The sequence below is a fragment of the Lutra lutra genome, chromosome 1 (assembly GCF_902655055.1).
Source record: "Lutra lutra chromosome 1, mLutLut1.2, whole genome shotgun sequence".
Lineage (NCBI taxonomy): Eukaryota > Metazoa > Chordata > Mammalia > Carnivora > Mustelidae > Lutra > Lutra lutra.
Window position 1 is genome coordinate 38,848,415 of NC_062278.1, and position 26,389 is coordinate 38,874,803.

The 26,389-nt window shown below is 35.3% G+C and overlaps 1 protein-coding gene and 1 pseudogene across 4 annotated transcripts in view; one reads left to right on the top strand and one right to left on the bottom strand.

Moving 5' to 3' along the window:
* CADM2 (cell adhesion molecule 2) overlaps positions 1–26,389 on the top strand; it is a 1,105,278-nt gene that overhangs the window by 338,808 nt on the left and 740,081 nt on the right. The window lies entirely within an intron of this gene.
* Positions 8,374–9,722, bottom strand: LOC125095721 (heterogeneous nuclear ribonucleoprotein A1-like; annotated as a pseudogene).

Here is a 26,389-nt window from a genome sequence, read left to right on the forward strand (position 1 = left end):
TAATAAAAATTATTGTAGCTGTTGAAAGCTATGTTACCGTAGGAACTGACAGTTTACGAAACCTTTCCATGTCAATTATTTATTTGTCTTCAAGTAACCATGTTCTCTACTTTTAGTTTAGGTTTTAAACATTTTTTGTTCTCCAGTTTTGTGGTGGTAAATAAATTAATGATGCAAAGTGAATTTTTAAAAATGACTTTTGTAATTGCAAATAGTTTTCTCTTAGACCTAAAACTGAGGTATTTTATGAAATTTCCTATTAAACCCCAGATCACGAGTTTATTTAGTTTTCTTCTTATGTAGTTTAGCTATATTTGCAATTTAAAATTTAAAATGATTTCTTTTTATTTGAAAGAGAAAAAATTCACACATTTCTCTCTGTTTATAAAAAAATATTAACCATAATATATGTGAATTACCTAACCAAAGATTCTATAATACATTTTTGAATGTATAGTCAGCCATTAATAGAGAATTAATAAAAGCAATTTCTTGCCAAATTTCAGGGTTAATAAATAGAGCTTACAAAAGTAACTAATCAAAGGATTACACAACTAAATTATAATAGAAATAATAAAATGATAGTCTATTCCTCAGTGAATAAAACCACCAGCTACCCACAATCAGGTTTATTAATTCTACACTGTATTAAATCTAAACTGCAAAGTGAAGTAATTCCAATGTCAGAATATGTATTTCAATGTATTTCAACAATTTTATTAGCATCATGTAAAGTGAATGTTAATTTCTAATTTTTTTTAATCTTCTATATCTTTTTTCAGGGACATCACAATTCATACACTGAAGATTTCATTTATTTAAGCTTAGGCTATTTAATTACTTAAGCCTATTATTTAGAGCACATTCTAAGTAAATAAATCTTACAAATATAAACACATACATAGTTTTCTTCTTTGTTTTCTGAAATGGAGGTACTACATTTGAGAAAAAATAAAGTAAAACTTAACAGGATCCAAACAATGAAGGTCCTGTTGCTCAACACTGAAAAATCTGTTTGTCAGTCTTGACCAACACAGTATAAAGAACTTCATACCCAAGATCTCCAGAAAAGTAGGCCAAAATCTTGTAAATTATTGCTAGAATGAAAGCCGTAGATTTCCTCTTATCATAATTTCTGAGGTGAATGCATTATTTGATGAATTGTCCAAAGGTAGCACAAGATGTTTTTGTCCTGTCAAGGGGTTGTCCTAACCACAAATTGCCACAGCAATTCACCAATTATATAATCTGAACTCTTAAATTTCATTAAAAAAAAGCTGATTAATTACTATTAATTGGTTATCCTTGTTTAGCGCTATTCTAAGTACATCTTCTTTAAGTGTAAGCTTTCTTGTTAAAGAATTGATTTGTAACTAATATAGCTAATGTTTTTTTATGGTCACTAACAAAACAGATTATTGATTATATTAGTTTCATGAAGGAAATTGTATTCTATTTCTGAGAAAACATTGAATAACAGTTAAGTATAAAGGTCAAAATTCACATATTATAATGTATTACCTTAGAAAATTAAAAATGTTTAAAATTTACTAGTTATAAAACATTCTGACATGAAATAGTTTTCATCAAACTTAACATGTGATTAAACTCATGCAAATGAACATTATTTTCTTCCTCTCTAATACTTATCTTTATGCAGCACTGCAGATATACTCTCACATAGACTCTTCTAAGTGAACAGGGACTGAAATTCTGTTCTTTTCTTTTGGCCAAACTTTTGGCACAGGAGCTGCATCTGTCCAGAAGTGCTTTTGTCTAATTCTACAAAAATACTGCATGGGATTATAGCAAACATAGCTATTACACCTATACTTGACCTACACTGAATGCTTATTTCTTCTTTAATTATAGTATATATGCAATAAAATGCCCATACCTTAAATGTGCAGCTTAATTACTTTAACAAATGTAGAGACCCATAATATATGTGTAGGTCAAGTTACAGTACTTCAAAACCCTTTATGCTCTTTCTCAGTCCTTACTCCCTTTCTCAGATGGAATCATTAATCTACCTTCTATCCCCACAGAAACTTGGGCTTGTTCTTGAACTTCATGTAAATAGATGTGCATCTTTAAATTCTCACAATTTTAGGGGAGGGGTTTTCTTTCAATCTATCCATTTGAAATTATAGTGATGTACTTTAAATTTATATATTAATTTACATATGTATATTTATATTTTATTTTTTATATTTTAAACCAATATTGTTTACCTGATTATCTAAGCTTCAGGATTTCGTGTTATGCTTCATCTTTTTTCTTAAAATAAATTCAGAAAGCATAGAAATCCAGAAATTTGGGAGAATTTTTTTTCAATAAACATTAAAGAGATGTAATACTTGGCCAAGACGGAGTGAGAAATTCCTAAAATCATCGCTGAATTTGTGTCCTTGATTCTGAAACCAAATGGCTTAACTATTAGAATATACTCCCAAAGCTCCTCTTTTAAACACTTTATCCTAATCCACAGAAATATACTATTGGAATGACAACTAAACTAAAAAAAACAAATCAGTGTTTACTATAATTAATTTTTTTCTTAGTGCTGCAATTTTATTTCAGTGCTTGAAATGACAGAGTCTCAAACTTGCTTCTCTGTTCCTGTTAAGATAATGCTTTGTGATGTGAGAGAAATGATCTCCAGCTTACCAGGTCACATGATTTCTTCACTCTTCTGTTATCTCAGAAGAAAAAATAGGTCAATTTTAATATTATTAATCATGCAAAAATATTTACAACTCAGGAAAATCAAATGTTTAAAGAAAAACACTATTTGGGTTTTCTTTAAAAGGAGCTATTTATTTTAAAAATCAGTTATACAGAGAATTTTCTTTTAGCATTGAATTTTAATTAAATTTGATTATTTTTAAAATTCTGGTATTGACAATAATTGCACATATTTTTCCTAAAAGTGTACTTCCAGAAAAAAAAAAGCAAAAGTACTCCCTATAATTGCAAAAATGTTTGAATGTGTAATTTGCCCAAACTTACCTTTCACAAATATGTAGCTTTTATAAATTTCTTACTATCATATACCTTGAAGATACTACACTGTTCTACCAAAACTCAGTGATTACTTTTATTTTTGTATCTATTTAATTGCTTTACCTTGCATAAGCATTTGGAAAAGTTCTCTTGTCAGACAATTTGCCTCATATTTCCTATGTTTCCTTTTTTGGAAACCAGCCTTTGGAGCCATTCTATCATAATATCATAATTTTCTGAGTATTCTCTCACAGATTCAGGGTTTGTTTTTTTTTTTTTAAATGTATGGTTTCCCATGAGTTACAACTTACAAGTCCTCTTTTTGGTCCCTACTACACTGATACTCTCTTCACCTCAAGTAGTACCAAACAACAGGTATCAATATAAATTTCTGAAGGATCTCAGGAAGTCCTTTCAAAGTACAACAATCCTATTATTGAGTTTAACTACCTAATGTATGCTCTCAAGGAGAGAACTTTCTATAGGATCTACTGCTCAATTATTAAATTCTATACAGCCATTAATCAATATAGACAGCAAGATGTTAATTTTCTTTCAGAGCCCTCCTTCCAGTACCACCTGTAGAATTAGGTAGGAAAGGGTAAGGGTAGGAAATAGTTTTCCAGAAAATGAAACAAAACTGTGTCCTAGCCAGCCTCCACCAACACATACAACTTTTATAATGTATTTACTCAGTAACTTAATTCTTACATAACTTATACGCATATCCATTTCCATACCAAATAAGATCAGTAACTGTAGCTCTAAGGCTTCCTTTCTTACTACAGTAATACAAGAATATTCTCAACAAGCATTAGAGTGTAGGACAAAATTACTTTTGTCATCATTTAACAAACATTTATTGACAAATTTCAAAAGATACTGATGAAGTCCTTCCTTCAAATACCTCAGGTTAGTTCTCAAAATGAACTAGCCTGAGGAGCCAAACTTACATTTCAATTAGGGTAGATCCAAGCTGGGTTTTGAAAATCGTGACTGTGTCTGAAGGTAATTCTTGAAGCTTACTCCTACGAAGAGATCAGGTGAATCTTCAGCTACATGAGAACATAAGCTAAATGGTTTTAGTTGGTAACAAAGGGACAACTTTTCCACCTATAATTACACTGTCTAAAAGCTTATTATAAAACGTAAGTTTATGTATAGTAGGCTCCTAGAATCTGGAGGAAGTACGCTTGGATTCAAATTCCAACTTTCAAACTTACTATCTGGAAAAGTATATGCAATTAATTCACCTAGCCTCTCTATAAGCTACAATTTCTTCTTTGGAATGGGGGCATAACTTGAAAAGTACCTACTTCATGACGTTATTGTGAGCCTTCAATAGATCATGTAAATTAATTAGCACAGGTCTCAGGACATAGCAAACTCTCACTTAATGATGGCTACCATTATTTTTATCGTTGTGTCACTGCTATCATTGTATGGGTTTCTAGGAACGAAGAAAGCATGTTAATGCCCAATAGAAGTCTCAATTTGCAATGACCTGATAACTGACTGAATTGAAATTCTAGAGGAGTCAGCAGCCTCTGGACATGTCAACCACTCATCTCTCTAGATACTCTAGGTTTATCCTTGCATCCAGTCAGATCATCAGAATGGTACATACCAGGACTGTATTACTTTAGCCCCCTTCAGAAATGCTTTCACAGAACTATGATTTGGCATCATGCCCATGGCTTCTTATCAAAGGTCAGTGCAAGAAATGGCTGTATAAAGAATGCCTCTGCTCTTTTTGTAAACACAGCTTTGAAGATATTCTCTATTTTAGAGTTTAATGTCCCTTAGACAAAGACTCTTGTTATAAATTCTTCTTAGAGCTAAGTTTAATGATTTTAGTATGTCTGTTGTTTTGCTTTAAAGTACTTCATCCTTTTGGGAAGCAGAAAGGGCTTTAATAATAAATAGAAGATTCCTTTCAACATGTACAGTTCTAAAAAAAATGTTACCAGCAGTAGCTGGTGATCCATCATCAGGAAAGGATGAAAACCAATAAATTCATTCTCCCTTTCCAGTTTCAAACTTAAAATGTTACCAGAGTAGGAAATATTTGCATGTAGAAAGATTACCTCTGAGGGAGGAAAAGGGATGTGTTGCAGATGATAAAATTTCTGGGCACGAACTCTTTGGAGGGCAGAGAGCTTTACAGTTTTCTTTCACGTCACATCGTGTAAACTGGAAGTTGCAAATTGGCAGACCTTTGTTGTTCAGCCTGCACAATGTTTTAAAAGATATTGTGAAAGGCACGTGTTACACTTAGCCATAATGCAAGCATTCGGGCATCCACTGTCATACTCAAGACCTTTTCCCTGTTAAATTCATCGGTATAATCAAGGTCGTTTTCATACATGGTAGAATCTGACATTAATAGTTGCTACTGCATTACTATAGGCAAAGGAGTCCCTTGAACATTAATATAAAAGCTTGTAAAACTTGGAGCAAATAATTTTTGAAAAGCTGAAGAGAGTATGAGAAAACAGGTCAACTTAACCTTCCATCAGTCCTTTATGCTTACTTTCTAAAATATACTGCCTGTTCTGTTCCCTTTAGCGGCACTGTGGGATCCAGTCATGGCCCTCTCAAAGCGTGGAGGGATGCTCAGAAGTATTAATATCATTACTTCTTTCTCAGATCTTGTTCTTTTCATCATGGAAATGGGGGAGCCAGGAGAACCAGGTTTTCTCCATTAGATTACAAAAAATACATGTTCTTTATGGTAGAGTTTGAAATATTCTCATAATGAAGGGATTTTAGTGAGTCTATGAGAAAAGTGAGTGCTTCTAAAGTATGCTGGAGGCCAATAACATGAGCGAATGATTATTCTGCAGACTAGAAAATACTACCAAGCATCAGCATGAACTGTCAGCAGACAGGAACATCCTAAAGAAATAACTTTGTCAGTATCAGTTGGCCATGAATTTTCTTCCCCCAGCAATTTCTAATAATAGGCATATGCATAAATTACTTAAACCAAGTATCTATTGAAGTTATGTTTACTGACAGGCATTTTTGATTAAATACCATTAATAATAGGACTCAGTCATTGGTTAATCTAAAAAAGTTAGATTTTAAGTATGTTCTGCTTTTAACACTATTCATTTAAAAGTGGGAATAACTGGCATGCATACTTTCCTTTGGATACATTAACATTATAATTATTTTTGTTTCAAAATTGGGACTTATGAACAGATTTGGCCCTCTACTTCCTAAAACAAAACCTTTTGCTAAGTTTTGGGTCATCACAAATCTCCCAACAAAGCAAAATGGAAGGTAAAACTATATGGAATTGTTTTTTCCTTCAAGCAAAATCCCAAAGTCATTGAGACCTAAGTATTTTTCACAGACCTGAAATCACAACAAACTCCAGCAGAAAAGAGTTGTGGATTTATAAGCAATAAAAGTTTCACAAACCTGACTATGTAGTTGTGGTTCAGCATTTTAGGCAAGAAGGATTTATTCTCCATCAGAGTAGGTACCACAATATTGTGTTCAACAGAGGACACTAAGACACAGAGAACTCTGTTCTAGAGTGTGAATTCTTATTCTAGATACCTCTCTTTTTATTCATCCATTAAACATTCATATATTTATTAGAGAGAACATTCTTCATGAAATTCAGCTTTCAAAACTGAGGATCTAGTCTTGGGACTTTGAATCATCTCTTTATTGGTTGAAATTGGTTAAATGTCAATAACTCATTGAAGTACCTCACAAAAAGGACCATATTTCTTTCCTAAATATCAATGACTTATGCCTTACTTATGGTGATAGTTTTAAAAGATTGATAAAGCAATTTAAAATTAATTAAATAGGGCACCCTGGTGGCTTATTCCATTAAGCATCTGCCTATGATCCTAGGGTCCTGGTCAGTGGGGAGCCTGGTTCCCCCTCCCCCCTGCTTGTGCTCCCTCTCTTGTTGTCTCTCTCTGTCAAATAAATAAATAAAATATTAAAAAAATAAATGAAATTAAATTAATTAAATAGAACGTCATTTTCAATATCAAAATATAAACTATTATTTTGTTGTTCTGTGTGGCAGAGATAGGGTGACAGTGTTTATATACATCCTGAGCTATGAAAGGCATTAATAGACTAGACATTGAAGAAACTGAATCTTTCCAATTCCAGATCTTTCATTCTTGCTTTCTGTAAAATGGCAATGTGTTAACATGATGAGGCATAATTTAGTATCATATTACATGCCATGAGTTACCCATAGGAATGTGTTTCTAAAGGTATGATTGTCTATTTGGAATGCTTATGTTGATTATTAGTAGCAAAAGATACATTAATATGTTTTCCAAGTTTACTTTATCAATGCTTACTATAAAAATCTAACAGAAAGCTAGAATTAATATAATTACCAAAAAATAAAATAAAGTAAAATAAAATAAAATCAGTTCTCTGACAGTGATTTCAAACACCAATGTGGAATAAATCAATTTACAGCAACTTCTATTTCAAAAGAGATAAAATGAATTATAAGAGTACACACTGACTCTAAACCTCAGGACATTATTAATAAATATTGTCTTTATCCTAAGGTTTAAAGAGCTATGAAGCTAGTATAAAATATTATATATTAAGTATTAATTTAGTTTTCAACCAGGATTCCTACAGGAGGAAGACTTATGAAATGGCTCCACTGTGCGTTTCCCCTTACAACATTTGATCCCAAAGGCACACTTTAACTAAATTTGACAGCAGGAAAGAAAGTCCAAAGCTAAACATCACCACACAAGTTTTTGAAACAGGCGACAGCTAATGGCCCAAACAGTTCATATTAATAATCAAATCCTGGCTACCCTGTGGATCACTACCGTGTGCTAATGAGGAGAGCTTGGCTTTCTCTCCAGGCAAGTGGCTCTCTATGAAACCTCTAATACTTCTAAAAACTGATGGATAGTGGAGAGAATGCAGTGGTTACTCTGTGCCATCAGTAAATGATATGCATGTAACTTATAGGAAATCTGATTCGTTGGATGCAAAGTTGAGCTCCATTTTTTTTTTAAGACACATTTATTCAGCGTCATGATCAGACTATTACATTTAGCAATCAACAGCATGGGTGCAAAAAAAAAAAACTACATTAAAACCCTTTGTTGGAATGCTTTACACTTTCCACAGAACAGAAACTAAAATAACCTGTTATACAATTAGTCACAAATACAGTCCTTGAGGGTTTTTTTTGCCCATACACATGAGTATTGTCTAAAACATGTCTTCTTTGTAGCAGCTAGGCCCTGCCACCACTGTGCTTGGCTGAGTTCACAAATCTATTGTAACCTGTAGCTTCCCTGTCACTTCTCTGGCTCTCCTCTCCTGCTAAGCTTTGTTTCCTGGCAGTAATTAAAACCTTCTGCCACTGCTGTAGCTGCTGCTGCTGCTGCTGCTGGAACCACCATAGCCACCTTGGTTTCGTGGTTTGGTGAAGTATTGGCCTCCACCACCATAAGGGCCAGAGCTTCTGCCTCCAAAATTGCCTCCTTTTATGGGTCCAAAATTTGAGGATTGATTGTTGTAATTGCCAAAATCATTATAGCTTCCGCCACCTCCAAAGTTGCTTCTACTACCACTGCCATAGCCGCCTCTGCCTCCTCTGTTGTTATAGCTGTCATAGCTGCCACTCCCGCAATAGCCACTGCCCTGGTTTCCATAACCCTGTCCACCACTCTCAAAGCCTCTGCTTCCTCCAGAGTAACCAGGGCTCCTCCATAACCTCCTCCTCCTCCATAACCACCATCATTACCAAATCCGTTATAGCCATCCCCACTGCCACCATATCCACCACCACCTCAACTGCCACCAAAGCCACCTCGACCACTGAAGTTTCCTCCGTGACCAAAGTTGTCATTCCCACCAAAACCACCTCCATGACCACCACCAAAGTTTCCAGAACCACTTTGACCTCTTTGGCTGGATGAAGTACTAGCCATCTCTTGCTTAGAGAGAGCTTTCCTTACTTCACAGTTGTGGCCATTCACGGTATGGTATTTTTTTTTTTTTAAGATTTTATTTATTTGTTTGACAGAGATCACAAGTAGGCAGAGAGGGAGGCAGAGAGAGAGAGGAGGAAGCAGACTCCCTGCTGAGCAGAGAGCCCCATGTGGGGCTCAATCCCAGGACCCTGAGACCATGACCTGAGCTGAAGGCAGAGGCTTTAACCCATTGAGCCACCCAGGCGCCCCCACAGTATGGTATTTTTGAATGACAGTCTTGTCTACAGAATCATGGTCATCAAATGTTACAAAAGCAAAACCCCTCTTTTTGCCACTGCCTCGGTCAGTTATGCTCTCAATCACTTCGATGTTCCCATACTGTTCGAAATCATCTCTTAGATGATGTTCTTCAGTGTCGTCTTCAATGCCACCAACAAAAATCTTTTTCACAGTTAAGTGGGCACCAAGTCTTTGAGACTCTTCTCTTGAGACAGCCCTCTTTGGTTCCACAACTCTTCCATCCACCTTGTGTGGCCTTGCACTCCTGACTGCATCCACTTCCTCCACAGGGGCATATGTGACAAACCCAAAGCCTCTGGAGCGCTTGGTGTTTGGATCTCTCATTACAACACAGTCCGTAAGTGTTCCCCATTGCTCAAAATGGCTCCTCAGACTCTCATCGGTTGTTTAAAAGCTCAGACCTCCGATGAATAGCTTCCGCAGCTAGGTTCAGGCTCTTTGAGAGACTGACTTAGACATGACGGTGGTGGGAGGGGAGACGTTAACGATGCTTACTTGGTGGCCTCCACGGGCAGAAAGCGAGCTCCATTTATTTTCATACTACCTTTCCTGCAAGCCACTTTACTAAAACTTTTTAAAGCAAATTTAAAAATACTAAAAACATTAAAATGCTTCTATGGTTAGTAACTATTTCCAGAGTTACTGCTCTTGTTTTTGTTTCTTCTCCTCTTAAAGGATGAAGGTAAATGATACTCTGTAGATACCAAATCTTTAGTTCACTTCCTTTCGTGAACTATGCCTTTTTTTCAAGAATAAATAATAGTCTCCTGCAACCTTTTTATTTTTTTAATTTTTTTTTAAGATTTCATTTATTTATTTGACAGAGAGAGACACAGTGGGAGAGGGAACACAAGCAGGGAGTGGGAGAGGGAGAAGCAGGCTTCTCACAGACCAGAGGGAGCCCAGTGCAGGGTTCAATCCCATGACTCTGGGATCATGACCTAAGCCAAAGGCAAATGCTTAATGACTGAGCCACCCAGGTGCCCCAGGTGTCCCATGTGTCCCAGGCTCCTGAAATCTTGAGCAAAGGAAACGGGATCTACTGTCCAGGCAGGCAGTGGTGCCCAGTAACCAGACCAGTAGATCATTACACAATTGTAGTCACTGGTCGACTCAAATCCTGCCTTTATGTCCCTTTACACATGAAGCTCTCATATTTTGTATACATACAAAAAAATCACATTGATGAGAAGCAGTTCTTTATGAATCATAGGGTAATAGATAACTATTCTCTTTTGGCTCTATGACTCTCTTAAGATGATTGCTTACAAAATGCAATATGTGTAGGATCAAATAGTTATAATTTGTATTTGATTTGTGTATGTCTTCTTAATTCATCAGTCAGTTACCTTGCTTTTCACTGTTTTCTTCCTCTTCCACTGCTATATTGTTCAAATATAACAAAAAAGGAAACTGAATCTTTTCCAGTTGTTCGAGAAGTATTTTTAACAATGTGCTTAGTGGCCTATGTTGCTTGATGCAGTATTTTTTTTTTTTTTTTTCCTTGCGGAGAGCTGCAGTGTTTCAATTTTCTACTTAATAAAATTGGACAAAATAGTTTTCCATGTTAAAAACCACTCCCCCTAGGGCGCCTGGGTGGCTCAGTGGGTTAAGCCGCTGCCTTCGGCTCAGGTCATGATCCCAGGTCCTGGGTTTGAGCCCCACATCGGGCTTTCTGCTCAGCGGGGAGCCTGCTTCCTCCTCTCTCTCTGCCTGCCTCTCTGTCTACTTGTGATTTCTCTCTGTCAAATAAATAAATAAAATCTTTAAAAAAAAAAAAAAAAAAAACACTCCCCGGATATCAACTGATATTCTTTCTATCTAAAGTGTGCCACTTATTAGCTGTGTTAACAAAAACTTAGTATTCTTATCTAAAACACAGGAAAATTGCTACCTGACCCACTTAATATCTATGGTTGTTGAAAAGATCAGATAAGGTCAAATAAGGTAATAGATGTACTTCCCTGATGAATGCTTAATTTCTTTTCAGATGTAAGATATATTTATACTTACATTAGCAATTCTTTTCCTTTTTTTCTTATTTAGCAATTCTGTTCCTTTAACAATGTCTCTCAATGATGAAATGTATTATTATCTTTTGGTAAATTTTTATCTTTGATAAATAAATAAATTTGAACTCTGAGGTGAAGCCCGCTGGGTTTAAGAGAGGCAATTGTAAAAGCAAATGTCTATGGGAGCCAAAAAACAAAAACAAAAAAAGAAAATAAATGGTACTGTGCATATTTCTCCAGATACAGACAGGCATACAGCACAATTTTTACTTTTCTCTAAACCTGGATGGCTTACGACACCAGAAATTTATTCTCTTAGAATTCTGGGTGCTAGAACTCTGAAATCCTGGTGTTGGCTGGACCATGTTCCCTCTAAAGATTTAAAGGAGGATCCTCCTGCCTCTCCAGTTTCTGGCAGCCCCAAGTGTCCTTTGGCTTATAAGAGCATCACTCCTTTCTCTTCTTCCTTATTTATTAAATGGTTGTCTTGTATGTCTCTGCTTTCACCTGGCACTCTTTTCTCTTATAAGAACACCAGTCATAATAGATTAAAGGTCTGCCTTACTCCAGTATGGCTTCATCTTAACCAGTCACATCAACCACAACCCTCTTTATTAATTAGGTTGCATTCAGCAAGTAGTAGGGTTTAGACATCAACATATGTTTTTGTGGGACACAATTCAACTTATAACAATCACTATAAGAAAAACAAAATTTCAAAAAGCAAAAAGAAATAACAAAGAACATGTCTGAAGTGTAAAAAAAAGTCAGGAATACTGAGGAGGCAGTAAATTGTTGAGGCTGTATGTGGCTTTTTTGGCTGGTTGTAAAAACAGCTGCTGCTCAGGTATAAATAATTTTTACCATCAGGTCTAATATTAAATATCTTAACTTCCAAATATGAGCAACAAATTCATTTTTTAAGTATGAAGTGAGGAAACACTGTGAGTTCTGGGCAAATACTTATCAACCATGACACAGCATTCAATTCATCCATTTTATTTAAGATCAGAATTTCTTTCATTAGGAAAGCCATGGTTTGGGAATTTTGACAATATTAGCAACTTAAAACATTCTTCCCCTTAAATAACTAAATCCTGACATACTAAGTAACGTTTTTTAAAGAAGAGAATTATATGTGTATATATTAAGGACACATCAGAAAGAAGATACTGGGCGCCTGGGTGGCTCAGTAGGTTAAGCCTCTGCCTTCAGCTCAGGTCATGATCCCAGGGTCCCGGGATCGAGCCTCACATCAGGCTCTCTGCTCGCAGCGAGCCTGCTTCCCCCTCTCTCTCTGCCTGCCTCTCTGCCTACTTGTGATCTCTCTTTGTCAAATAAATAAATAAAATCTTAAAAAAAAAAAAAAAAAGGAAGATACTGAAAAGAAGGACTCACAGGCCCAGGTGGGGTCCACATTCAGCAGGGGGTCTTCTTGTCCCTTGGTCCCTCCCCCAGCTTGTGCTCTCTCTGTCTCTCTCTCAAATAGATAAAATCGTTTTTAAAAATTATCTCTCAATCCTTTTAAAATTTCAATTATCTCTTTGATATGAAACATCCTTATTTTACCATCTCACATTTTTCTGTTATCAGATGTCTGTGCTATGCTAATTATTCTGTATGCTTTGTTGGCCCGTTTTCCTTCATGTGGTTTATACATTGTTATTAATCTATATTTAATTTTTTTTCTCACATGAGAGTTTCATTCCAAGAGGGTCATAGCACTTCCGTACAAACTATATACCTGCCAGGCCCCCAGGGAGATCACTAGTTCCAGATGAGGTGTTATGTTGTTGTATTAGTTTATGTTTCTTATACCTAGCAGATGATAATGGTTCAGAAAACCACGCACATGCTTTCTGTATTTTGATTGTTACTTATCAAAAAAAAATCGTTTTTTGTTTTGTTTTTTTTTTAAACTCTCAGAAATCCAGTAAAGCAGATAAACTTCTTCCTGACAGCAGTATATTTTTTATCTTATCTTTATGGGTATAGGGGTTCTCACAGGGTCCCAGATTTACTCAGAAATCTGTTTCATCTACCCATTTCATACTGACTCACAGCTCTGCCACCTACATGTGTCTTAGTATCTCTCCTCCAATGCATAGCCTGTAGCCACCATAACTTAGTGGAATACACATCTAGACTCTTGTGGCATTAGACTGTGCCCTAACTCTCTAGGTTTGATTTCTTGCTTTGTTTTGCCACCTGGAGATTTCTCTTATTTTCTTTTGAGATTAGCTGTATTAAGTTACTATTATTATGCTTGCTATATTTTCTGTAGCTCTTCTATATGGGTGAAATGGAGACTGGGTTATGTCAACTTCGTTCACTATGTTACGTGAAGCATCCCTTCCTTCTTTATTTAAACACATAGATCTAAAACTTAACTTTTTTGGCACATAAGTTTAAAATTAAGTGACTTAAATAATGGAGGAGGGGCACCTGGGTGGCTCCGTTGGTTAAGTGTCTGACTCTTGATTTTAGCCCAGGTCATGATCTCAGGGTTATGAGGTTGAGCCTTATGTGGGGCTCCACCCTGGGCGTGAAGCCTGCTTAAGATTCTCTTTCTTCCTCTCTCTCCCTCACTCTCTGCCCCTCCCAACCCTCAAATAAATAAATAAATAAATAACAAGTGGAATACACTTAATTATAATAAAGGCCAAGAGGCATTATAAACCATCATTATAATATATTACGTGAATCTATCTGACAAGAGAAGGGAAAAACAATGTTTCACAAAAGCACTCAAAATGTAGATTCTGAAGTGCTTACTAAAGCAGAGGAAATAAAACACTGACGTCTTTGTTACTGACAGTGCTCAGCCAGTCCCTCCTTTCAGCTGCATACTAAACAGAGGATTAGAATACCTCTGTAGCTAACCTGTGATTATGCTTTGTGATTTAACCACAACTCAACATACATATATTGCAGAAATGCCATGTTTCAATGATATTTACTGTGAAGGAAATATATTTTTTAAAAAATATTATATATTCCAAGATGAATAAAGGGAATTTAGTTGTATATTTTTCAAAGCACAGACATGGAATATTTGAAGGAAACTTTCAGATGAGGAAACTGATGTCTGGAGAGATTAGTAAAATCGAGACAGAGACACATAGGACTTGTATTATTTTACTCTTTGTTTTGTCTGAAATTAACTTATTTAAGTTGAAGTTTTATAAAAGCTGAAATGACTTACTGTCAGCATAATATTTTGTTATATCACTTGTTGTTTACTTCTGCTTACAGTTAGATGACAACTTGTGAGTTGGGACAACTAGTGAGTTCCCCAAGATCATTACCTGAGTGAAGACAGATGCTTGACCCTACTGAGCCACCCAGGTGCCCCAAGAGATAATTTTAAAAGCCAGACTTGAAATCGTATCTTCTAGATTTTAATATGTAGACATTGATGTTAAATTTTAAACTATGATCAACAGACGAATGGATAAAGAAGATGTGGTATATATACACAATGGAATACTATGCAGCCATCAAAAGAAATGAAATCTTGCCATTTGCGACGACGTGGATGGAACTAGAGGGTATCATGCTTAGCGAAATAAGTCAATCGGAGAAAGACAACTATCATATGATCTCCCTGATATGAGGGAGAGGAGATGCAACATGGGGGGTTGAGGGGGTAGGAGAAGAGTAAATGAAACAAGATGGGATTGGGAGGGAGACAAACCATAAGTGACTCTTAATCTCACAAAACAAACTGAGGGTTGATGGGGGGAGGGGGTTGGGAGAGGGGGTGGGGTTATGGATATTGGGGAGGGTATGTGCTATGGTGAGTGTTGTGAAGTGTGTAAACCTGGCGATTCGCAGACCTGTACCCCTGGGGATAAAAATATATGTTTATAAAGCTGTAAAAAAAAAAAAAAAAAAAAAAAAGAAGAAGAAAGAAAGGATGAATACCCAAGTTTTGTAGCAACATGGACGGGACTGGAAGAGATTATGCTGAGTGAAATAAGTCAAGCAGAAAGAGTCAATTATCATATGGTTTCACTTATTTGAGGGAAATTGGAAGGGGAGGTGAACCATGAGAGACTATGGACTCTGAAAAACGATCTGAGAATTTTGTTAAGGGGTGGGGGGTGGGAGGTTGGGGGCACCAGGTGGTGGGTATTGTAGAGGGCACGGATTGCATGGAGCACTGGGTGTGGTGCAAAAATAATGAATACTGTTATGCTGAAAAAATAAAAAATTTAAATAATTAAAAAAAAAAAAATTTTAAACTATGGGGGGGCACCTGGGTGGCTCAGTGGGTTAAAGCCTCTGCCTTCGGCTCAGGTCGTGATCTCAGGGTCCTGGGATCGAGTCCCGCATCAGGCTCTCTGCTCAGCAGGGAGCCTGCTTCCTCCTCTCTCTCTCTGCCTGCCTCTCTGCCTACTTGTGATCTCTGTCTGTCAAATAAATAAATAAAATCTTTTAAAAAAAAATTTTTAAACTATGGATTAAACAGTAGCTTGCAGAGCAAAAGTAGAGAGACAAGTAAACTGAAAGATAGTAGAAATTACAAAGGTGCAACCCTGAAGAGTAAAGAGGGGTAAATACAAAGACAGATGAATGATAAAATGAAGCAGTGCAGAGAAGAAAGACAATGAGGGAGAGAGAATATTTTCAGATAATGGCAAATACAATTCCAGAATTATAAAAAAGAAGATATATGAATCTTAACGTTGAAGATGCTCTTAATCCTGAACAGAATAAATAAAAACAAACCCGAAATTCATTGTAGTAAAACCCTAGCTCCATTGTAGTAAACTTGCAGGAAAAAAAAAAACAAAAACAAAAAAAAAAAAAAACAAAAACAAAGCTAAAAGTAACCAGAGAATAAGGGTGAATTACTTAAAACAGAATAAGTTTTAAACTAACAGTAGATTTATCAGTAAAAATGAAGTTCAAAATATAGTATATCTCCAGAATCTCCTTTATATGTGACTATTTTTTTAATTAAAATTGAACTAAAAGAACACACTTATTTTATTTGAATTTTAAAACTGTGACTTAGAACACTTAGAAAATGCTATGAATAATGAAATGGTATTGAGTCAGACAGACCATGATTCAGGGTACTATTTCAGCAAGAAAGGGCATCATCTGCAAGTTTTCATTAAAGTGTCCATCATTAGGTTCCCTTTCTAATAATGTGAAATAATTTAATGTTATATTTCATTCAACTAAATGAATAATATTCACTTATTAAAGTAGCAACTTCAAGGCTCTTAACTAGATTACATGGTTAAACTGTGACTTCTTTCAAATAGTGTGTTTTATGAGACAATAAAATTTAAAGGAGCAACTCAGATGTTCTTTTTCAAAATCAGTTTTAAAGTTAAAGGCAAATTAAAAAACCTTTAAAAAATAAAAAAAAATAGGCTACAGACATGCTATGAAGACAGATGTTGTATTAGAAATTCTGATAATGGAGGAGCCTAGGTGACTCAGTTAAGCATGTGCCTTCAGCTAAGATCATGATCCGGGGGTCCTGGGATCCAACCCTGCATCAGGCTCCCTGCTTAGCAGAAGTCTGCTTCTCCCTTCCCATCTAACTCTCCCCCTCCCCCATTCTCTCTCTCTCTCAAATAAATAAAATCTTTAAAACAAAAGTTCTGATAATGGATCAAAAGTCGTATCTATTATAGTATATCAAATATGCTCTCATTCGGTCCTTTATGCCTCATCAGTCCCTTAAATGAGGTCTACTAAAATCTGCTGATAGATATGAGCTAGAGGTCAAAATTCATCAATATAAAATTCTATTATATTTGTATACCTAAAATAATTACTCTAGAACAGTGGTTCTTAATGGGGGCAATTTTGTCTGCAAGGGTCTAGGGACTTTTTTTTTTTTTTTTTTTTTTTCCATAACTTAGGAGCAGGAAAACCTGCATCCCAGGGATGCTGCTAACCATCCTTCAATGAACAGGGAGCCTCCTCACAATAAATAATTATCTGGTCCATAATGTCAGTAGTGCCAGGGTCAAGAAACGCTGTTCTAGAGTGTTTGGATCACGTGCTGATGAAATTGAATAGTAAAAAATATGCTCTGTTTACTATAAAAGCAACGCAAAAACACGAACCTCCTTTTTCTACAGTATTCTCTGTGATTTGAAACTGACTGGCATTTCATAGATACATGGTGGTTTTCACGGAACACGAGCTACAGCAGGAAAGCTTTCTCTCTGCAGGCAGTATCCATAGCATGATTTCTGTAGCCACGAGCCCTGGTCCCCTGACATCAGTTTTGTGCAAGGAGACAGTCTTGACAATGGAGCAGACACACATCAGGCCCACAGATTTCCACTTTGCCCACTCTAGTTTCAGAATTCAACATGCATTATATTGAGACAAAAGTAATAAAATATATTGACACACTTCCCTTTAAGTATTAATGCCTTATCTTTTCCAATGTCAGCAATCCCTCAGTAATGTAGCTTGCTCTAGTGCTGATAAAGCAGTTATTTTGTTTTTTGTAACTTCCTTTTGGGGTCTAGCTCATTTATTTTTAATTCATAATACTTTCCAGGATCTTATCACATCGATTACTGTATTGCAGATACCAGTTATCATGGTCTATATCTCTAAAAGGAAGTATATTGAAACTAGAAATGAAATTTCCCACAGTGGTGATTTATTCCAGTTTGATTACTTTTAAATTCTACCCGTATCTGTTATAATGCCGTTGCAGTTCAGGAATTTCAGGGGTACGGTTCTAGAGGATAAAACTTGCATTTTAAGTGAAATAATTTTTAATTAAATCACATACAAGAAAACTCTATTGTTTAAAATATATTTATAATTTATTTTAACTAGTACTTAGAGAAGGTGTCCATTAATTTAAAATATTACTTTCTCTTTAAAAGTTATATGAAATACTATGTTATCCTCAATTTCCTTTTTCATGTTTTCTCCAAAAAAATATTGAAAACAATATGATTTGACCCTATTAATTTTTCACAAATTGGGCTTATGAATCTCAAGATCTGTTTTTCTAATCTGAACTGCACTACATCTGAGTCTTTGATCAGTCAGTACATGAATAAGGAATGCTGTTTTCCAGAATTAAGAGGAAACAAAGCCTAAGGAGATACATTACAGAATAATAAGTACTAAATAAAATATAAAAGTCTTACATTTTGATCTCATTATATAAATACTATATATTTTTAGACCAAATAATTTGTATCCCTATTACCTTTTTCACATATAGAGCAGAGAGTAGCATTTTATATAATGCATTTATCTTAAATCCTATATATTATTTGATAAACTAGAATATTTATGGTAAATTTTTCCCATGCATAAAAATGCTATTTACATATATGCCCAGTGAATAGAAATACCAGAATTTTTGTAATACATTTATCTCTAGGGTACTAAATGAAACTTTAAATAATGCTATATGGAAAGTGCCTTATTTACCTAAGGGTCAAAGTACATCTCAAAATGCCTAATACTTGCAATACAATATAAATGTCTCCCTTCAAGTTTCTGTAATCTTGATAATGATACAAGAATACATTCAATATTATATGAAAAATTATCAGTCTCAAAAATGCCCCACTTTGCCTCTCCTGTTTTAGATAGTGTGTCCTGTTATTTTTTCCTCAAGATGTCATTTTCATTGTCGTTATCTTTTAGTCATGTCTTCATCTTTCCACACAAACTGAAGACCTGGATTTCAACCTCTGCACTTGAACACATGTCTCGTGCTGAGGAATGTTATCTGATTCATGGGCTGTAATGCTCTTCACAAGGAGTCTACACCTTTGGTGAAAAGTGTTTCATTTTTACCTGTTGGCAGCCTGATGACACAAAGTATTTGCTCATAATGCTGCAATCCTTTCAGGAATTGTCACCAGGCTCAGGAAATTGTTAGTAGAAATGTCCATTCTGAAATTGTAAATAGATAAGTATGCAAAACTAATGAAGAAAGTAGTATATTGATTTCTGTTCTGTATATATGTATACATATATACAGAACATATATATATATATATATATATACACAGAATATATAGATATACATATTGTATACATATATACAGAATATATAGATATACAGAATATATAGATATGCATATGTATATATACAGAACAGAAATCAATATACTACTTTCTATACAGAAATCAATATATATATATGTGTGTGTGTGTGTGTGTGTATACACACACACATATCTGACATCCTCAGATTTAAAAAAATATATTTTCTGTATTTCTTTCTTTATAAAGAAATCTGTCTTCAGACGAGCACTTGAAAAGGGCCTTCAAGACTAATCACCAAGACTCATTTTGATGATATGAGTATCCAGAGGGAGCCCAGATCCAGGACAGGGGTTATGGCCTTCCCAAGATACAGAGACAAGAAGCTCTAGGATGGGATGAGAATTTCATGTTTACTCAATTAAGAATGATCCTGAAAAAAAAAAATACATGAATTGACTTGCATATGCAGACACTTTTGGAAGCCCAACAAGTCTAAACTGACTCCAAAGATAACTATTGTCATTATTCTCTCATTGTGATACTTTACCTCAGCATAAGCTTCTCCAAGTCCATGGGTTAGTCCTGCCCACTCTACACTTCAGACAATTTGGACAAAACAATGTTCCCTTTTCCTTTCAGTCCTCTTAGACTTTCTAATCCTGATTCCCCATAGCACCCAAATTTTGAAAAGTTTATACTTGTCTTCAATTCCTCACTTTCAACTCACTCTGAAATGTGATTCCGTTTCTACCTTTGATGGAAAAAGAAATATAAATTTAGTCTTCATCCCCATTTCTGGCACAAAGCTTCCAAAACCCTTGAAATTTCCTGAATGGGGTGGGGATGGGGGCAAAAGGAATATCTTTTGTTATTGATAATTAACCCCTTTCAAACATACCTGAGTTTATGAAATGAGCTTTAGAAGATGGGAATTGGTTGCCAGAAGAATCAATCATGTATTTAAAAGGTTGGAGCTTTAAGCCTCACATCTGACCTGTAGGGAGGGGAGCCAAACTGAGCATTGTACTAATCATCAATGGCTAATGACTTAAGCAATCATAGCCTCCATAATGGAACCTCCATTAAAACAAAACAAAACATAAAAACCTTAAGGAAGAGATCTGGAGACCTTCCAGGTTGCTGAACACATTAAGATGCTGAAAGGGTGATACCACTGGAGAGGTCATGGAAGTTCCACACTCTTACCAGCATACTTACCAATATCTGTTTTTTTGCTGTTAATGAGTTGTATCCTTTATAGTAAATTGCTAATAGTAAATAAAGCACATATGTGAGTTCTGTGAGCCCTTCTATCAAATTATTCAACACTGAGGATGGGACCACAGTGAACCCCAGTTTACAGCTGGTCAGTAAGAAGTACAGGAGGCTCAGACCTGTGATTGACATGTGAAATGAGGGGCAGTTTTGTGGGACTGAGCCCTTAACCAGTGGAATCTGTACTAACTCTGGGTAGATAGTTTCAGAATGGAGTTGTAGGACACTCAGTTGGCATCTGAAGAGTTGGAGAGTTGGTTGGTGTGGGGGAAAAAATGCAGACATTTGATATAAAATATGTGAGTAGAGAGTAGAGAAAAATAGTTTTCCTTTTAGTTGGTATTTCTCTTTACTACCTCCAAACCCATTCCTCTGAAAGTATCTCATGAAGATTATTAACAACTTCTTTTTGACTAAATTCAAAGCGATCTCTAAGACTTTACTTAACAAGACTTATTTGATAGCATTTAATTCTAATTATATATACATATGAATTATATATATATTATAGTTGTAATATATTTATGACTATTATATATATTGGTAGCTCTAGAAAAGTCACTAAGGGCTTCCTGAAGTCCTTACTTAATCCTTGCTTCAATCCTTCCCATAACAGCTTGTATATGACAATATAAGGGTATGATGGTTGAGAGAATAAGGTTGTTCAGAGCATGACGGAAATTAATGCAGGTGAAATCTCTAACACAGTACCCAGCATGCAGAACATGGTCAGTAATACTGGCTGTGTTGCTGCTAATAAAGACATTAACTCTGTATTTCTATCTCCCATTAGCTTCCAGTACTGGGAGGGCAGGGACTGTAGGTTACTGTCCACCTGCTGTGCCTGTCACAGAATTTGCACAAAAATTAATACTCAAGAAGTATTTGCTCAATAAATAGATAACAAAAACAATAGAGACCTGTATAAGACCTTACTCTTCAAACCGTTTTAATGTTATTTCTCTCTTTATGAGAAATATATACTTATTAGTGTTCCTAATGGTTTATGAGCTTGAGACTCAAAATATTGAAGTCTCTTAGGCAAAGTCACAGAACCCTTAAGTAACAGAACTAAATGTCAAAATAGGACTTTTGGACTCTAAGCTCAAAGGTCTTATACTGCTTCCACATTTCTTAATGGTTGTATCAATTCAATTAAATACAGTCATATTGAATTTTAACCAGGAGTCTGTGTATAGTTTGAGGGAAGTACCCAAAATAAATCATAGCTTTTTGATCCATACTTTTTCAGACATGTTAGTGAATTAAACATGAGTAAAACTTCACTTTCTCAGTACTATATATATACTATAAATACTCTATAAATATATTCTATAAATATGACAAGTTGTTTACATAATTTTTCCCTAGATTATTTTCACTATAATCCCCAAAATATATCTCCTGGACATCATATGTTAAATGAGCACGATTCTATGTAGAAAGAGAAATAGGAACTTTGTGTTCTCTTAACAAATTATTTTATATTCCTCTTGGCTTCACTCCAATTTACACTTGCAGATCTCTGTAGTTAAAAACGCTTTGTGAAAATTTTTTCCCTATTTCCACTGTCCCAGCTTCCACAGAAATTGGACATCAAGTCTAGCCTTTGAAGTCAGCAACAGTGTCATAGTCTTATTTCCCATTAATTAACTGTGAGCTCAGTTTATCTCAAAATGCTCTCTCCTGCCAGCTCTGCAAGACCTTGCCCTCTGCCACTGGTTTTGCACAGAGCCAGAGTTTACATAAAATTAAAAATCAGAGCAAGCAGGTTTTAACTTTGCTTGGTTTTTCTTACCTGGAAAAGAGCCTGGCAACACGGAAGATGGAATGGTGGCAGTAGTGCCAGCTGTTCTGCATCACGGTCAGTCACTAGCTCTCATGAGGGGGACGGGAAGTCTTGTGACCTCTTAGATCTTCAGGATCTTCTTCTATAAAAAGGAATAATACCCCTTCCATAGAATCGTCTCCAGTTTTCAGAATTAAATGAGTTGATAAGCTTGAGAATGTTAAACATAGCTCTGACCAAATGGTTCATATCCAATAGTATGTATCATATTACAGAAAGTCCTTCCTTCTCTCTCCCTCCCTCCCTCCTCCCTTCTTTCCCTCATTCCTTCCTTCCTTCTTCCTTTTCTTTCCATCCTCCTTTCCTTATTTCCCACCCCTCGTTCCTCTCCTTTTCCCCTGGGACCTCTTGAGTAAAATTTTATCTTCTTTCTACCCTCCCCTTTGTGGTTTTTGCAAAGCAATTAATTATTTTTCCAGACTATGAAGAAGTTAATAGTGAATGTCTACCTTGAGTAGGTTATCTCTTAATTTTCTATTAGATGCCTGACTTTAAAAATCAATTTCTGCCATTCCTTTCAAATTCCTCCATTTAACAAATATTTATTGAGTATCACTGTGTCCCGGTGATGGTGCCGGCATCGAGATTCAGAGAAGAGACACAGGGCTTACATCTTGCTTCCAGAAGCAAATAAATGAATTAGAATTTGAATCTAAACTTAAACATGTGAGAAAGTGATTTATGAAAACACAGACTTCATGTTGAAACACAATAAATATTTATTATTGAGTTAACTAAAGTTTAAGTAGGAATAATACAATATATCCTCTCTTAAATTTCTCTGACTCCCTCCAATCCCTCCTCCTCTTCAAACAAACTGGGTTTCAAAGCTAAAAGAACATGACAAATATTTCCCAGAGATTGAGACAGTTTTAATATCTGAGTAAGCAATCTTAATCTCAAGTGTTTTGTGTATATTTAAGTGATTCTAAAGCTTCCGTTATTTATCTAGTGAAGTGTAATTATCTGAGAAATTGAAAAGAAATTTAAAGACAGTAAAATGGAAATTCTATTTCTGTTTTTATTTAAGAATGGTTATATTGGTCAGAACATGGCAGGTATCCAAGGAAATGCTGACTGTCAACTTGAATAGTCTTCCATAGAAAATATGCTGTTAGTATACTTCTTTTAGGAAATAGTACATAATATTTTGTTAAATATCCTGAGTTAATTATGATTAAGCAAATGAGAAACTAAACCTATTTTGAAAGTCAAGTCAGTAAATGTGAATATGTTTTCAATATTTGCAAATTCTATAATATCAATGATCAAAAAGAAAATAATTAAAATCAATTTTTGATTCCGGACAATGAATTTAAGTTTGGCTAATTTGACAAAGATACCAAATATTAGTTTCTTTCAGTTGTAAAGCTTAATGAAATGGTTAGTAACCACCACCACCTTGTTCACCACGAACCTAAAAAAGAGGCCTATAGTTAACCTATGTCTATAGGCTCATGTTCCTAGGAGATCTAAACATTGAAAGTGTGATTTTACCATCGTTTAGATACAAGTATCTAGTGGCATTGTGCTAGTGGTAATTAAAGTTATTTGATAGCTGTTGGTAGTATTAATACAATTACCACAGAAAGTAAGGAGAAATAAGGAATAATGGATAATTAGAAAGTTCCAACAAAATATTAGATTGATTTATGTTTGGAACAGGGTATTAGGATTGACATCTAAATGTTTGTTATTTTATACTTTTGTTCATAATTTCAGGCCACAGAAATCTAATGTTTCCTTTTGTCTTTTCACCTAAAGTTAAACAAGTTGCTATGGGCGAGATGAATTGCTTTTTCATGGCTTAGAATTCTACACTTAAAACAATTCTAAAATCTCATGCTTTTAAAATGTGACTTAAATAAAGAAGGAATCATCTCTGTGTATGTGTGTGTACGTGTGTTTATGTGTGTGTGTGTCTCTATATATACACATATATAGTATGTATGCGTGTGTGTGTGTGTGTGTGTGTATACAAAAATATATAAATGCCATCCTATGGTCTTAATTTAAAACCAATGAAAATGGGTGTTTTTCCTAATTTTCTATTGATGGTATATCGCAAACCCTAATTTTATTTATGGATTTTACTCAGTTTCTTCTTCTGTAATTCCTATGTCATCTCATAATTATAATTAAAATTGTATTCTGAAGTTGGTAAAAAAAAAAAAAAAAACATTCCAAGAGCAACCATTTGAAAGTGACCTCTTGGCTAATTTAGCCATTCTCACAGACCCTCCTGCCTCCTCATACCCTCAATTTACTTGAACAGCTAAACCTTAGACATATTAAGTTACATAGAAATTTTTTTTAGCTTGCTTGATGAATCTCTGATTATTGTTTTTTTTAGTCAGACTTCTTTCAACATCCTTGAAGAATAAAATTCGCTTTCTAGTTGTCATTTTAGCCAATTATTGCAAATGACTTAGTGCCATTCTGTGGTTCCCTGGTAACAGGTAACTGGACCCTTATAACCTGTTATGTCTCTGAAATCCTTTGCAGTTTGCGTGAATACAAATCTAAAAGGCTCTGTATGTCTCACAGGTTAAAACTGTAAACAAAACAGAATAAAGCAAACCAACCACTTAAAAACCCTAAGGACTTTTAAACAATAAAACCTCCTTTGTGGGGCACCTATGTGGCTCGGTTGGTTAAACATCTGCCTTCAGCTCAGGTCATAATCCCGGGGTCCTGGGATCCAGCCCCTTGTCAGGCTCCCTAGTCAGTGGAGAGTCTACTTTCTCTCTTTCTTTCGGTCTTTCCACCCAGGCTATTCTCTCTGTCTCTCACTTACTCTCTGCCTCAAATAATTAAATAATAAAAATCTTTACAAAAGAAAGGCCTTTGTGATCTGTATGTGTATATGTATTATATAGAGAGTGATATATCATATATACACCATTATTATTATATCTCATATATATACATCTCATATATAATATTATATACATATACATTTAGAGGAAATGGAATAGGAAGAAAAGGTCGGTATCACTTTAACTTAATGTAAATAAGTACATCTTTGCTTGTATAAGGTGAAATTAAAATTAAAACTTGAACATGATCTATCAACCTGCCGCACCATTGCTGGGTTTTTCTGATGCTAATTGGGAAGACCTGAAGTTCACAGAACAGCCAATGACTACTTTTGGATTATTTCCACATTTCCAATTTTCACTGGATAGCACAGGATGACCAAATTATGATAGACTTTTCTCCTCCAAATCAATCAATTTTTTTAAAAATATTTTATTTATTTATTTGACAGAGAGAGATCACAAGCAGGCAGAGAGGCAGGCAGAGAGAGAGAGGAGGAAGCAGGCTCCCTGCTGAGCAGAGAGCCCGATGCGGGGCTCGATCCCAGGACCCCGAGATCATGACCTGAGCCGAAGGCAGCGGCCCAACCCACTGAGCCACCCAGGCGCCCCCAAATCAATCAATTTTAACACAGAGATTTCCTCAAGTGTTACAAATTCTGAAATAGAAAGGATTAAAATTTGGATATTGCAAGCTCAAATCAGCAAATGGAATTTGATCTTTGAACATCTGAATCGAATGATTAAAATGTTTAGTACATAGAATGACTTGAAAATACTAAGTTTACACAAAGCCTCTTTAGGAGGTTTGTATAGATAAATATAAGCTGATTTGCCATTATTTCTGCAGTGGTACAAAAATGTTCATGTTGGGGCGCCTGGGCATGTTCATGTTATATTACACTATAACTTTATATAACTGTAATCTGATTTATGGGTTGAATTATATCCTCTCCTCCTTACAAAAAAAAGATATGCTGTAGTCCTAAACGTCATTATCTCCAACTGTGACCATATTTGAGATAGAGCCTTTACAGACATAATTAAAATGCAATCAGCAGGGCACCTGGGTGTCTGCCAGTTAAGCATCTGCCTTCAGTTAAGGTCATGATCCTAGGGTCCTGGGATCAAATGCCACATCAGGCTCCTTGCTCAGTGGAGAAACTA